At 36.8% G+C, this 15599-nt stretch overlaps 1 long non-coding RNA gene across 1 annotated transcript in view; it reads right to left on the reverse strand.

Moving 5' to 3' along the window:
• LOC127390036 (uncharacterized) overlaps window positions 1-15599 on the reverse strand; it is a 93353-nt gene that overhangs the window by 14161 nt on the left and 63593 nt on the right. Inside the window, exon 2 of the long non-coding RNA XR_007890798.1 lies at window positions 3695-3846. This is a non-coding gene — a long non-coding RNA (uncharacterized LOC127390036). The remainder of the gene's footprint in view (window positions 1-3694; window positions 3847-15599) is intronic.

A 15599-nucleotide genomic window follows, 5' to 3' on the forward strand; every position in this document is an offset into this window, starting at 1 on the left:
TCTGCTCCTTTTATAGGTGATTTATTATATACAGAAGGTTCTTGTATCTACAACTGGCCTGTGACCAAGACTAGAATACAGTTAATTTTAAATGCTTTTTTTTCCCTCTTTTATTATTGGCTTTTTTTTTTTTTAAGTGAACATGTTAAATGGTGTCATTTCTTCAGGTTACTTCTACATGGCCAAAAGACATACCTAAAAAATGAAAGAAGCCCAGAAAGCTAAGGCATTTCTCCTCATAAAAGAAACAGGCAAAACAAAAAATATTTATTGCAATTTACATCTTTAGGTATAAATCCTCCACAATATAAAGTATAGATTACCAGTCAGCTTTAAAATTATTCAAGAAAAAAAACCACCAAAAACACAAACAAAAAACCCAAACCAAACAAAAATATATAAAGGTTACAACTAGTCCACACTACAGCCAGCAAGAGAGCTAGAGAGATGAGTGAAGGTCAATTGTCTGTGCTTTACGAAAGCACCAGCTATGGAGGAGCAGAACCTACAAAATGCAATGCATCTGTAACTAAGGTATCTATGCACCACAGTGCACAGCAAGGCACACTCCTCTATTTGTAAAAGCTGTAGTCACTGCTCATGAAATATATTTTCTTCCTGAATATGCTGAAAGATAAATGCACAGAAAGAAGCACAAAATAACAGTTGCAAATTTGCAAATGGTTTATGTGAACTAATTATTGCAGTAAGAGCCCTGGACACAGAGAAAAAATGGATCTTATTCACAGTAAAAAATGAAAAGGGTAACTAATTTTTTTTCTTTTAGAAGAAGCAAGGGACACAATTAATGAATTATGTAGTGGGATGCATTAATAGGTTGTTATCATCTAGAAATATTGCATACTCTCCCCATGTGTACAGAAGATAATGAATTTGGCCTATCTGAAAACCCCTCCAATGCATTTTGGTCTAAGTTCAGTAACAACTCAGAGAAAGGGGTAAGAGGAGCAGTAGCCCCTCAGACCAGCCTCTTTCTATTCCTGTGCCCCATCCTCAGAAGTAGAAAACCCTGCACAACAGATTATGCAGGAAAACAGCTTTCTGGGGAAGCCTACTGCAAAAGTGTTTCAGACTGAGCTGACCCATGTGTACGTGGAGCAGACATTTTTAACACTAATGTCCCAATGGTCCTTACAGGATAAGGGAATGCAGGAGGTGCAATGTGAAGAGGATGGGACCTGCTGTGCTGCCAACTCCACAATTTTGTGAAAAAGCAGGTGAAGAGTCATCCTCTCTCTAAGCATCTAGTTCTTACATTTTTCACTCAAGACTGCTCTGATACCATCATAGTCAGACTGTTCCAATTTCTGTGAATCAAATTTCTCCTGCTTTTTAGGGGGTTTAGTGGGTTAGGAGACAGATTAAAGCAAAAATATTCGCATGTCTTCCCTTCCCATACCCCAAATGCCTGCACACAAACTGAAGTGCTGCATGGTGGGATTCATGGGAGTGAAAAAAGGAGGAACTGGTAAATTCTTAGAAATTCCTTTTCACTTGGCACCCTGCAGACCTTTCCTTGCTCTTCACAACCTTATCCTCTTTCAGACCTTTTTGAAACCCATGCAGCAGTGGGATATAGCATACTTCAGCCAGTGAGTAGACATACTCAGTATTAAAGATTTTGACAGTCACAAATCACATCCTAGTATGAATTTTGAGTAATGGGTTTTTTTGGCATAGATGGGAAGGATCCCCCTGAGAAGCTGAGATCTTTACATTTTCCTTTTTCATGACAAAGACATGATGTAAATTTCTATTCCCTCTTAGCATTCTCTGTCTACTGGGCACATTCAGACTGCCTGGGCAATGACCCTTTTGTGAAGCGAGTCACAGCTTAATAGGTAAAATGCAACTTAATTACTTTTGGTACTGTGAGTAAAAATGTGCAGAATTCAGCAAAAGGTACACAGACACATACTGCAAAAAAATAAACACTTCACCTTCTGTCCAACCGAGTTTGAACATCTTTGGTTATTTAGACCCTTTGCCACAACCCCTATTTTCCTGAGCCTTTTTCTTATTTCTTTGTTAGATTGTGATTTGTTTCCATGTTCTTCCTTGTAGCTGTACGAAATAGATTTAAACTGACTAGCACTTGATTACATCTTATTTGTAGTATATTTATTTTCTTCAGCTCCTTTTAACTTCCCCACCTCACTTAGCTCCTTTATTTTTGCCTCTTTAGACAAGCAGAAGTGAGTAGTGTTTACTTTGCTTGCTTATGTAACTGATTTTCTCAGCTATGCAAAAAGTACAAAGATAATTATATTCTATTTTGCTAGTCAGTACCTGTATAAACATTATCAGTCACTCCTTTTGTTGGTTTTGTATCACTTGCTGACTACAGATTTATTACTTTTTTCCTTCTTTAACTGCAGTAGCAATTCACTGTGATTTTCTTGCCATTAATATAATATTCTAAGATGACACATGGCAGTGTGAACACTTGGTGTTTACTGCAGCCCGTACCCTATTCACTTTAATTCCCGATTTGCTTGAGAAGGTAGTTCACCATGATGAAAAATTATCTAAGATCACAACCCCAAGATCTAGAAGAAATGCAGTTCTGCTGTATTGAATTCTTTCCAATAAGGGTGTGGTATTAGTGTGGTATTAATGTATGTGGGAAACTAGCATGGTTTGTGATAGACCCCCAAGTGCAACACAAACAGCCAGAGCCAGATCCAGACGAGTAGCTTAGAAATGCTATTTCCTTAACGTATTACCCAGAACACACACAGAGCACTCAATTACTTCCCACCACTAGAAAATTAATTCATGCCACCATCCTACATCTGATTAGACTTCTATGACTGCCAGGAGAGAAACTGCAATAGTATTGATAAGATCCAAGCCATTGGGTCTTATCTAAGAATGCCATTTAGACTAACAATTTGGGTTCAATGGTAACATATATTGTAAGCCCTTTCAGAAGACAGGTTTTAAATAATGTATATTTGTCAAAATTACATAGTTCTTGTACTCCATCATTTAAAATGATACTTCTGTCAAGTCAGCTAAGGCTCTCCCATCTTTAAGTTCACCTATAGGCCTGTCTTCCATCTGTTGATGTGCTTATTACTGATTCTGCAAAAAATCAGATATTTTTTCCCTGGCAAAGGAAGGACTAGACTCACTGCTTCTCTAGGACCATGGAGAGCAAGTCCTGTGCTGAAGCATAGTTGATGCACAGTGTTACATTTGTTTTGTTAGTCATCTGCCTCAGCTCAATGGCTAACAAAACATGTGGGGTCCTTATGTGACAGAACAGGACCTGGTGAAACAAGGGCTGCCCAAGAGCTAAAATAATAGTTCAGTATTTTAGAGCTGTCAGCTTCAAAATCCCAGCACCTGAACTACTCCAGTTACAGAATGAATTGCTTGTCTGGTTTCCTCCTGCTTTCTCTAAAACACATTGTAGTGAACATTAAAAATGGAGTGCAATTCAGTCTCCTCATCACCTCAGTGTTGTGCCCTTCTGCCCACACTACTCCCAAGACAGTCACTGTGCACTTGTGGGCAGAAATTAAGTGACTAACTTCAAATTGCTTGGCTTAGCAAGACTTCCATATCCTTACTGTAGATTAAATTTTGTATTTACTGCATTTCTCAGCGTAGATCTCTGCTTGAGTTCTAGTTAACAATATAGTTATTCAGAAAACAAACACCAAACCTCTTTCTCCGTGTGGTGTCAAGACCATTCACTTGCATGATTCTGGGGAGCAGTCCCTGTGTCTCCCCAGGGTTACAACTCTCTTCTTGTATGTGACCTTAGTATCTCGAGAAGTCACAGCAAAAGAACTACAGGAACAGCATCAAGCAAACCTACCCAGAAAGAAAAAAAAAATTGTAAATAAATAAAAATGAAAGGAAAACCATTCACAGTGCAAAGGTTACAAAATCCTGCACAAATAAAAAAGTAGGACTAATAGATGAGTGACTGAAAGACAACAGCTTATCAGGCTCAGTTGCATCAAAAAGTTCTAGTTTCACACTCTGACACCTTAAATCATTGAAAAGAAAGATATAAACTTGTGTATTGATCAGAAGAAAGGGAAACAAATGTTTCCCCCCACTCTCACTGGTAATTTGTGATTTGGAAAAATACCCTGAGAACAGAAGGAATTGGCATTAAAATAGAGGTAGAATGACATCTACTGGCTGTAAGGAGCTGGTTTGTTTCAGCTGCTGAAAATGTATTGGTTTTTTTCTCCCTTTCATAAAAATATTTATTCTGAGATTTCTATTATTAGTCATAGATTGTAGCTGCTGCTATGAAGAACAGATCAATAAGTTGCCCAAATAAAAGCCTTCTCTTGTCAATTTTTAACCAATTAGCTAGCTAATTAAAAATACCTACATAAACAGCTTAATATGTTTCAGATTTTTAATATTAATGCTTGTGAGTTAATAGATCATCCCTTTAAGAGCTATCAGAAGCTGCAAAACATCAGTGCAATTTTGAACAAGATGCATGTTTCCATAGTACATGTTACTAGAATAATACTGAGAAAAAAGAACTGTCTCTTATTGGGAAAAACAACAACAACCAAAACAAAATTTAAGCAGCTAAAGTTTACAGTGTTGCAAGCACCTTGTAAAGGGATAACTATCACCATTTTTTCATTGATTAATTCAGTGCATTATTGTTCATTTTCTTTAAGCTTCCCAATTCCTTCTTTTTTAATGATATATTCAAATGAAGAAGATAATATGTTCCCAGAATTTCTTTGCTTCTACCACTTTTAAACAATTCAGAATCATTATCAGCGATATAAAAATTTCAAAGTTCTAAGATTTTGTTAGAGGACACAGAAACATGTCAGTCTTAAATGAACATTCTTCTCTGTACTATACATGTGTTCTTAGTCTCTCCACTTAGGGATCTTCTCAGCATGAGTGTGGCCCCTTTTTTTACTAGCAATGATACTCTGTGGGTGATACTGCCAGTACAAACAAATTGATCTTGTTCACTCTCTATCTGCCACAAGATCTATTTTCTCCTCTTGCATTTTCTCTGAGCTGGTTAATTGAAATTCTCTCAGCTCTCATGTCTGCTCACCAGGAAACATCTCTCCAGCCCTCATGCTTCTGGTAATAATCAGAAATTAGTGTGATATAGACTCAAGCATTTGATGATCCTTCTAGAGTCTAAAACTTCTAAGAGCAGTACAGTGTTACTTCAGTTATGAAAAGAGAAATTATAAACAAAACTGAATAGGTGTGTATTTTCACCTATACAACATACATTTATGCAATATACTGCAGAGAATCACAGAATGGTAGGGGTTCGAATGGACCTCTGGAGATAATTTAGTCCAACCCCCCTGCTAAAGCAAGTTCACCTAGAAAAGTTTCACAGGGCTGCATCCAGGTGGGTTTTGAGTATCTCCAGAGAAGGCTCTCCAGGCAGACAGTTCCAGTGTTCTATCACTCTCAAAGTAAAAGTCTTTCCTCATGTTCTGAAGGAACTTGGTGTGGCTCAGTTTGTGCCCTCGAGCTATCACTGGGCACCACTGAAAAGAGTCTGGCCCCATCCTCTTGATACCTGCACTTTAGATAGTTAAAAGCATTGATAAGATCCCATCTCAGTCTTCTCCAGGCTAAACAGACCCAGGTCTCCCAGGCTCTCCTCATAAGAGAGATGCCCTGGTTTCCTAATAATCTTTCTAGCCTTCCACTGGACTCTGTCTGGGAGTTACTTGTCTTTCTCGAACTGGGAAGCCCAGAACTGGGCACAATACTCCAGATGTGCCCTAGGACATCCCTCGACCTCCTGACCACATTCTTCTTAATGCAAAAGTAAGACTCATTTCTGGCCTTGATGCATGGCCAAAATAGACAAATGAGAAAGCACATAAACAAAGGTAGGGAAAAAAAAAAAGTTGAGGATGAAAAAAAATAAGGATAAGAGCTGGTATTCTCAGTAGGAGACTAGAGGATTTTGGTATGTGTTCTGTCAAATTTCAATGGTCTCTCCTCTGCAGGAATGGATACAGACTTCATAGAAATAGCACAGCTGCACAGAGGAGTGCTCCCTTTTCTCTAGCCCAATGGGCTTGGATTGGAAAAAGGGAGAGCTGTGCCAGGATGCAGCTGTAAAAAGACACAAGGGCATCCCCCCGTGTTCTCTTACTGTGTCAGTTTTCCTTTGGCCTATCCAGCACACAGAACCACAAACCTGCAGGGAGGATACAGTGCTGCTCTAGTGTGTCCAAGTTGACAGGTCCACAGCTGGACAGAGCAAAAGGGATGAACTCATACGCCTTTTTATTTCACTTTATGTAATGTATCTTAAGCTCACAAAATGTTCCCAGGTATTCCTTTAGGACCAGTGTATCACCTCTTTTTGTCCAAACTTATTACCTTAAAAAATTGCTAGGAATGCACTAGCAACTGGGAGCTAATTCTTGGTAACTTTTTACTTCACAAGCTATCAGAGGAAAAAGAAACTTAATGAAGTCAGTAAGAATGATGCAGAAGTTTGCAAGAATCATAAGGTAAATGAATATAGATTTGGCATCAGTACACTCATACACTGAAGTAAAATCTGTGAAATGTGGAATACATGTAACTTTCAGGAGTTCAAAATGCAAAATTCTGATTATCCAATGATAAGTAAAACATAACCTGAACACTGTTTAGCATTCTATTACAAGTTTGAGTCCTTTAATAGTTGTACCTTATACCTATGTATATGTATATGAATGACAGCTTTCATTCTAAGTAGCTGAAAAATGAAGTCATTTTGTACAAATACAAACTTTGAGAGTGAAAAAACTTTTGAGAGCCATCCACACTCAAAGGAATTCCTGCCACTAATTCAGATGCATTGGATAATTATGATAAAGATTATAAAGGTGAAAAATTACTTTGCCTGATGTGGGTTATCCCTGGTAGGCAGACAAGTACCATAGCAGCTGCCTGCTTGCCCCCCTCATCCCCCATACCAGAGTGGGCTAGTGGAAGAGCAAAAAAAAAAGTAAGAGCAATAAAACTTGTGAGTCAAGATAAAATTGTGTAGTAACCAAAGGAGAAGTGCAAGAAAGAAGAAAATAAAACAAAGCAAGTGATACAATGGCAAACACTCATCACCTCCAACGGGTAGACTAATGTCCAGTAATTTCCTGAGCAAAAGATGGCTGGTAACCTCCCTAAGCTCCTTCCAATCTGTTTTTTATTGCTAAGGATAATGTTCCTGTGGTCAGTGGGGGTCATTTGTCCCAGCTGTGTCTTCTCCTAGCTTCTTGTGTACCCCCAGTCTCCTCACTGTCAGGGCAGTATGACAAACAGACGAGGCCTTGACGCTGCATAAGCAACAGCTAAACCATCCATTTCGTTATAAACAATGTTTTGGTCACTAACCCAAAACACAGCACATAGGAGCTACTATGAAGTAAATTAACTCCATCCCAGCCAAAAGCCATACACATGATCATACTTCAGACATCAACCTATTTACAGGAAAGCTTTGGATCAGAGAATCACAGAATGGTAGGGTCTGAAGGGACCTCTGCAGGTCATCTTGTCCAACCTCCAAGAGCAGGATCACCTAGAGTAGATCCCACAGGAACACTGTTGTATAACCAACACTGAGGAAAAAGTTTAATTAGTTTAAGACATGAGGTAACACTTTGTTATTGTAATAACACTCTGATCAACAAATTTCAGGAAATTGACTTAATGAGATTCTTATAATTGCTAATAAGTAATTATCTTTTGGCTTCAACTTAATATAACTCCTGTTCTTACTCTTTTACGAGGTTTCATAGTCTCTCAGTGAAGTTTTCAGGTAATAGCAAGCCATAGTGTTTCATATTCATAGATTTTAGCCAGAAAATTCTCAAATACAGTTTATTCATAAAACCTATCACTACAAATTAAAATGGTTAGCCCAATTTGAAAGTCCTAGTTCAAACAGTAAGAGAGCAGTAGATTTCTTAAACTCAAAGTATTCATCAAAAAATTCCCTCAGAACACTGCTAGAAAATATCCTTACTTCCCAGGGGGCAAAATCTATCATTTCACCCAGCTGAAAATGCTACAATAGACTCACTTTTCTAAAAAAAACTCCAAAACTAAAATAGGTTTGATGAATCACTCCCTACCAGTGCCCATTTCTCTTCAGCAAGTTGAAAAGAAATCTAAGATACAGGTGTCCGTATTGCAGAAGTCTAAAGTTGGATGAGATTCAATCTCAGTCTGCAGATAAGAAACAATATTCTCCTTGTATTCAATTTCCCTTACTCTTCAGGACTGAATTTCAGCCTACAATTGCACTGCTCTGAGAGGCTGGAACACTTGAAGTGCATCCTACCATTCTGCCTAATCTGTGCTGAGGTGTGCCTTTTGTAGACACTGGGCATTTAATCTTTGTGCTTCTGGATGCAACTTGGATTTCAAATCGACATTGCCTATATTCATGCCACGTGAAGTGAGTAGAACTCCAAGACCAGTAAAAGGAGTAGCCATTCAGTTTGTCAGAATTGAGTATTTGCTGTTGGAGAGTATAATAATGTTCAGGTTCTCTATTAGCCTTTCTACATTTAAATAGATTTTTTTTCCTATTTCAGTGTATACCCATTTCATTGTCCTGATTTAATATCTGCATTTACAGATAACTCCCCAAATTGTTGTGCGGAAAAGAAATTATTTTTGTCCTGTGATATTCTTATTGTGTAATTGCCTTCTTTTCAGTGTCTCTATTCACAACTCCATGTAAAAACATATATCTTCTGTTATGTGAATAAAGTCTACAACAAGAAAATGAGGAGGATTGAAGCTATGTCTGACTTCACATCACAATGATACATTTGGCTACCATTAAATACCTATTTCTAACTAGTATTTTAAAATATAGACAAAATATAAAGGCATAATGCAATAGGTTTACAGCTATCTAATATGACATAATATGGTGTTCCTTTGATTTTAATTAACTTACTCATAACTTAATTATCTATAGTTCCAAGTATATATTTCTATTTAATAGGTGCCAGGCAGGCATGATGATTTTATATGAAACTATAATGTATATGAACTGCATAACAGTCTAAAAAAAACAACTAGCTATTTCACTGTATAGAGTCATCATCTAATCAGCACAGAAGTGCTATACATTTTTAGTAAATATCAACTGCTTTATAGAAATGGCACCTGAAAATAAAAGATGAAATTAAATTATACTAGGAAGCTCAAGAAATTAAAAAGGAAAAATATAAGCTCAGCGACAAATCATTCAGTAATTTTTCATCACATGATTTTCATTAAGGAAACAATATCAAGTCAATTCTGGATGCATGTACTTTTCCATAGTTCCAGGACCACCATATTCTTAGGGCTTTAACAACCACTATCACGTTAAGTGTAACAATCACCCTTCCAATTTAAAGAAACATACAGCCTTTTTTTTTCTTTAACATCATACAAATTTAATTACATTACTTTGATTTCCAGCCTGTAAAATGTATGCAAGCCTAAGAAGGAACTAAATCAATGACCACTAAAACACAAGGTTTTGGGAAGAAGTGGTTTAAGATCATCTTCAACAGAGTACAGCAAAGCTTTCTGCAGAATTCCTCAGCCTCTCCACAAATGTGAATGCATTTCCACTACATTCCCCTAACAGCACTTTTTAAACTCTGTCCTTTTTGAAGCTGATTGGTGTTCTCTACACTTCAGTGACCTTTTTTATGATTTATTCCACAATTAGTATGTATCCTCAAATCTCACAGCATACACTTCAGAGCAGCAGAGTTTCTCAAGCACAGTGAATGCCTGACATTAGCTTTCTCACAGGTAGAAAAACAAAATTGAAAAATTGAAAAAAACTGAGATTATTTTTTGCCTAAAGCAAAATTCATAACTTACATATTTCTGCACCAAGTCTTATTAGTTGGAAAAATGCATAATATCTTTTTCTTTCTACTTTAAATTAAAAAATGCTTTCAGAATTATAATTTTAGATTGAAATAGAAAATACTTGCAGAATCAAAACATTCTGTTTGGTAACCACAGCTAACCAACGCTCTAGCTGCCAAAGGAAGATTTCTCAGTTATGTTCATGAGCACTGTTATAGACAGAATGCAAATATTATCATCGTGGTCTTCATTGATTATTATATTAAATAATGTGACTTCAAGTGTGACTCAAAATATTTGTAGAAATATTTCACGTCCAAGTGTTTATGCCAATAGACAGGAGAAAAATTATTTTTCTTGACCTTTTACCACGAGCAAGTCTTCCACATATTACATATTGATTTTGTGTATTTCAGAATATGGATGATGTATCTAAAAGAAAGAAAGCCTAAATGAGTTGAGATCAAAGATGCTTTCTTTGATAAACAAGGATTAGCTATTAAACCTTTGATAAAAAAAATAAATCACCTAAGGGAGGGAAGCAATTTGCAATAGCATGCACAATGAAAGTTTGAGTGAATATGAAGAGATGAGAAAATTTAGAGGATTCTAGAAGTCTTTTGTAGCTATATTACTAAGCTACTCATTTCTCTAGATTGTACACATCAAATTATTATTTTTATACCAGCAGAACTATGGCTTTATACTCTGAAAACTAATTAAAAGGAAAGCCACATAACAAATATAATTAAAATTAATCAAAACTTCATAAGAATAAAAATCAGGAAACTCATTTCCTGTAAGGCTTCCTAAGAGAGGAATATAGTTTTGTGATATGTTCTAGTTTCACCCAGGCTGGACAATCCTGTCTGCTGTTAGCTTCCAAGTTTACTTTTCTTATTTTACCCACCTTGACAAAACTTTTACCCCTTTTGCAAAAATACAGTTTTGGGGTTTTTCTTTTTTTTTTCCTGCAGGGACTAAATCATCATCTGCAAAGAGTTTTGCAAAAGGTGGTTATTGGAAACTTCCCACCACTTACACCCCATATCATATAACTGTGACAGCTCAAGTCTAGCAAGAAAATACAATTTTGTCAGCTATGTTTGTCTAAACTCCGCTATGTATTGTTAAGATAAAATTAAGTGCTTTGGTGCTTGGCAGAGTGAATATTACAGTAAACATTCTTCAGTACTCCAATTATCATTACTTCAGCTTTACTAACAGTATTAATCTGTGCTCACTGCAGTAGTTTAACCAATGCACACTTGCAGAACAGTGGCTTATTCTGACCTACAACAGTCCATGGTCATACAAGAAAATTGCAGTCTGCAAAGCTGTCTACTTTCTGCAATGCTGCAAAAATCCCTTGAGAAGTTATACTGTTCTCTGCACCTAATGACAGGTCAGCTTTTTTACTGTTCCTTTTAGGCAGCCTCAACTGGCTTGATCATGATTTTTCTTAATTACTTCCAAGGTTTAGGATACTTTCAGATATCCTTCTTTTCATCAAGTGCTACTATCTTTCCTCCCAATGCCAAGCACTTTTGCTTCTATTAATAAACTTGGATATAAAAGGAGGTTTCATTAAATTTTAAAATCAGAAACACACGATAATTTAGATTTGACTGTACCATTGGAGGTCACCCGGTTCTAGCCTTTGCTCAACTTTACTTATAGCAGGGGAAGGAATTCAGCTTAGCTCTATTTATTGTATGAAAACTTAGGATCTTGAATACTGCATGCCAAGTTTGGGCTTTGACAGTTTGAGAACTCCTTGAGGCTCTCAAATAAAAATCAAGTTAAGATATTTAGACTGTATGCTCCCACTTATCAAAATATGGAGGGGGGGTTACCTGTAGAAAACATTAAAATAACATGATTGCAAACCAGGTTTAATAATGTTTCCATAATTCCTAGCTGCACTTCATGCAGACAAAGTTTTTAGTAATTAAAATCTGTGGACAAATTTGAGCACATGAAAAAAAAAAAGGACCCCTGTTCACTTCAACCTGCTCCTGGCATAAGTACACCAACTTCAGCAGAAATGTCAGAAGCAACAAACCCACCAAGTGTTTGTCCTAGTATTCTCCATACTTATCCATAAGGAAATCTGTGGGAGACTCATTTCAGATGTACAATCCAACCACCAAGCCTATGCTATTTTTTCCACATATTAGTGACTTGCAATTTTAGCATCCATTTGTCAACAAAGCTGACATTCGTCATTTTAAAAGTAACTTTCAGGTTAAGACCTCACAAATTAAGAGCACTAAATACCTTTCTTGTATAGTAGATTTTGATGATACTTTCTAGTTGTATGGAAAGAGTTTGTTGCTGAGATATTTCTCTGAACTCTCAAGATCCCAGCTTAGATAACCTCCAAAAAATCAAATCATGTTCTACGCAATGTGCGTGCTTTAACGTGTTAGATATTATACTGGATACAAAATACAATAGTTGGGTATCTCCAAGGTTTTCCTTGAAACTTCTATTCAGGAAATAAACTATATTCCTAAATAAAATATTTTTGTTTACAGCACAGAAATAGAACAGTAAGATAAACCTTAACTTTTTGAGGTCTATGCCACTCAGTACTGTTGTTCTAAATTAAATGTTGAGTTTAATGAGGACTCAAAGTGGCTCAGAACAACAATTAAAACTGCATAGTTACAGAGGCATGAGGACTTGAGTATTTCAAACCAACATCCAATTTCAGGATAATTATTGCTGTTATGATTATGCTCTTTCAGAGATTACTTAACAGACTAGAAAACACTTGTTTTATCTTTGCTTTCTCCTGCTTTCCTAATAAAACAAAATATATATTATCACACTCCCTGACTGTCCAGCATCATTTGTCAGTCCTTCATTCTCCCTGCAGTAGCTTTTAAATTCACTGAACCATTTCAACCAAATTTGATGAGGTTAAGGTTTCACAAATTTAACTTTCAACTTTGTGAACACTAATGACTGAATAGAGAACTGCGACCAATTAGTGCCCTGACAGAAGAGAGCAGGGAGAATTCAAATTTAAGCTGTTCTGCTCATTTCACTCAGCTAAAGGGCAGTAATCAGATGACCAGTCAACCATGGATAGCTCCAAAGCTAATACAGCATGTGCTTCAGCCAAAAACACAAAGAGAAGCAGTTAAGGGACTAGTGGGAGACCAGGCAAGTCTCTGAGGGAGGTTGCAACACATGAAAATTGTGGACAGCCAGTCATTAAGACTCACGGAAATATATTTGCTAATAAATTATTTTGTTGTTTAGTTGTTTGTGGTTTTTTTTAATTTATATCAAAAATCTGAAATTTTGTATGTAGAAATCCAGGTAATACCACAACATCCACATATATATTTCCCTCCTGTTTCCCCTCCCTACTGCAGGAAATATGTGGGTTGACTGACTATTTTTAATAATTTAAATGCAGTGATTTTAGCTGTATTGAGCTGATTTGGTTGGGCATGCTAGTAAAGTTCATTAGGCAAAATATGCAAAATAAGATTTACATACTTTCATACATAACTCTAAATTAACAGCTACCGGTTTCCTACAAGACTGCCCTTCATGTATATTCTGGTTGGGTTTTTTTTGTCCTGACCATATTAAGAAAGGTACCACTATTCTGTTTGTGAGCCTTTTCCATCCCATCTTTGACCTTTGTGTGATACACAAGTGCTCCAACCACAGGAATATTTGTCTCAGTTCCCTGCTGTACTGCCATAACATTCTTGTAATCATCTTGGTTTCCACAAAAAGGCCACCTTTCATACTGTATTTGTAGAATGCATGTTAAAAGCTGTTCTGCATATAATCTGCAACCAGCACTATAAGTATGACTGGAAACCAACAAAGAAATTTTAAGTCTAACAAGATGGCTCTTCACTGCAACATCCTCAGAAAGATCTCAGTTCTTATCCTTTGTGTACAGTGTACATGTGGCATATGTTGACAGGTAGACTAGTATGGTGGTTCAACCATAGCAAATAAAACTGAAGTTAAGCCAGTAACTTTTAGATAACCAACTCAGCTTCAATACAGATTATTCTTGCATTCACTGATCATCTGTTATCTCTTAATTCCGAAGAGATGTCTCCCTATAAAACTTGAAAGCAGAAAGGATGGAACTTGAAATCTGTTCCTATTAGAATTATCCTGCCTAGACTTGATATCTCTGCTTTTCACTAGTTGCAGTGAAAGAAAACCCAACATGTAATACTCTGTCACACATTTCATGTTAAAATCAAGACTAAAAAAATCTTACTACGAATTTTCCACCAAGTTATGAAAAATAAGGAGTTTCAGAAAGCATTGATATTTTGGATAAACAAAGAAAGTGTGCGGTTACAACTGTTCCTTGTTAAAAGCATTGCCTGCAGAAAACAATTTCCATAAACTCGATAGGAAACTGCCACAAAGTCAGAATATTAATAATAAGATCAATACTTACTCCAGAAAAAGAAAATTTAAAATAGTGTTTTCAGCCATTTATATTTATAACTTCCAGTTTGCCTCTGCCATGCAAAATTAGACTACCATCTCTCCTCTTTTTAGTACTGTCATGGAAAAGTGAAAGATAAATATCCATTTTACATATTATCACACAAATTAAAATATATGGAAACGAAAGTACCTGAAATACCTTGTCATCCTGATGTTTGCCTGTGCCATAGGCTACAAACACTGAAATGAATTACATAACAAACAGAAATGCAGAACTGCCACCAAAGGTCTGGATACAAAGAATCTGTCTTCATGCTTTGTAACATATTGCATCATAGCTATTAATTGCATTTGCTTTATGGAAAAAGCAAACAACTGCCCATTTCTGGGCGGTAAACATTATAGGAAAAGCTTATTTATGGAGGATAAACAAAATCAGTGGTACACAACAATCCTTTTTTTAGTAGTTCACAAGACTTTGCGATTGCCTTCAGCCTGTTTGTCTTTCCTGTCTCCTATCCTCTCCCTCTCTAATAGTTTTTGGAGTTCACTGGCAAAAATCATTCATTTGGAAGAGCCAAAACACATCTAAGATAATTGGTTTCCTGTGATGACCAAAGACTGAGAAGACAAAAGAAAGCAAAACTAGTACTCTCAAGGAAGGAACGTAGGGAAAAACTCAACTGTTCGGTTTGACAAAATCCAGATAACCATTGAGGAGGCACATATATACAGCCTAGACAGTATACTGGAGACATATCCACATTGTTTGATATAATAAGGAAAATTCCTTTCTCACAAAACTTCTTTAAAGCTCTTCAAATGAATCAACAAACAGGAATAAATAAGCAAGGAAGGCGCAAGTTTCTCTACCAAAACTCTTCAAGATGGAAGTAGCTCTGAGATAAGAAGAAAGGAGTTTACCTTGCAATATGTACACACAGATGCGAAACAACGCAGGGGACTAGAGAGTTGTCACAGTTCAGGGAAGTCACCCACCAGTGAAATTTCGCAGCCACCAATGGCCAGCTGCTAGATGCTCACTCAGCCTCTCCCTCACTACCCTCCTCAGCAGGATGCGGGGAGAGACCATGAAAAAGCTTATGGACTGAGAGTAAGAAGATCACTTAGCATCATGGGTAAAACAGACTCAAATTTATTGCCAATTAAGAAACCCATATAGGGAGAACCAAAGACAAACTGAAACATCCGCTCCCACCCTTTCTCCCTGGCTCAACTTCTACATTCCCAGCTCCTCTCCCTCCTGGCCC

Source organism: Apus apus, chromosome 13 (assembly GCF_020740795.1).
Source record: "Apus apus isolate bApuApu2 chromosome 13, bApuApu2.pri.cur, whole genome shotgun sequence".
NCBI lineage: Eukaryota > Metazoa > Chordata > Aves > Apodiformes > Apodidae > Apus > Apus apus.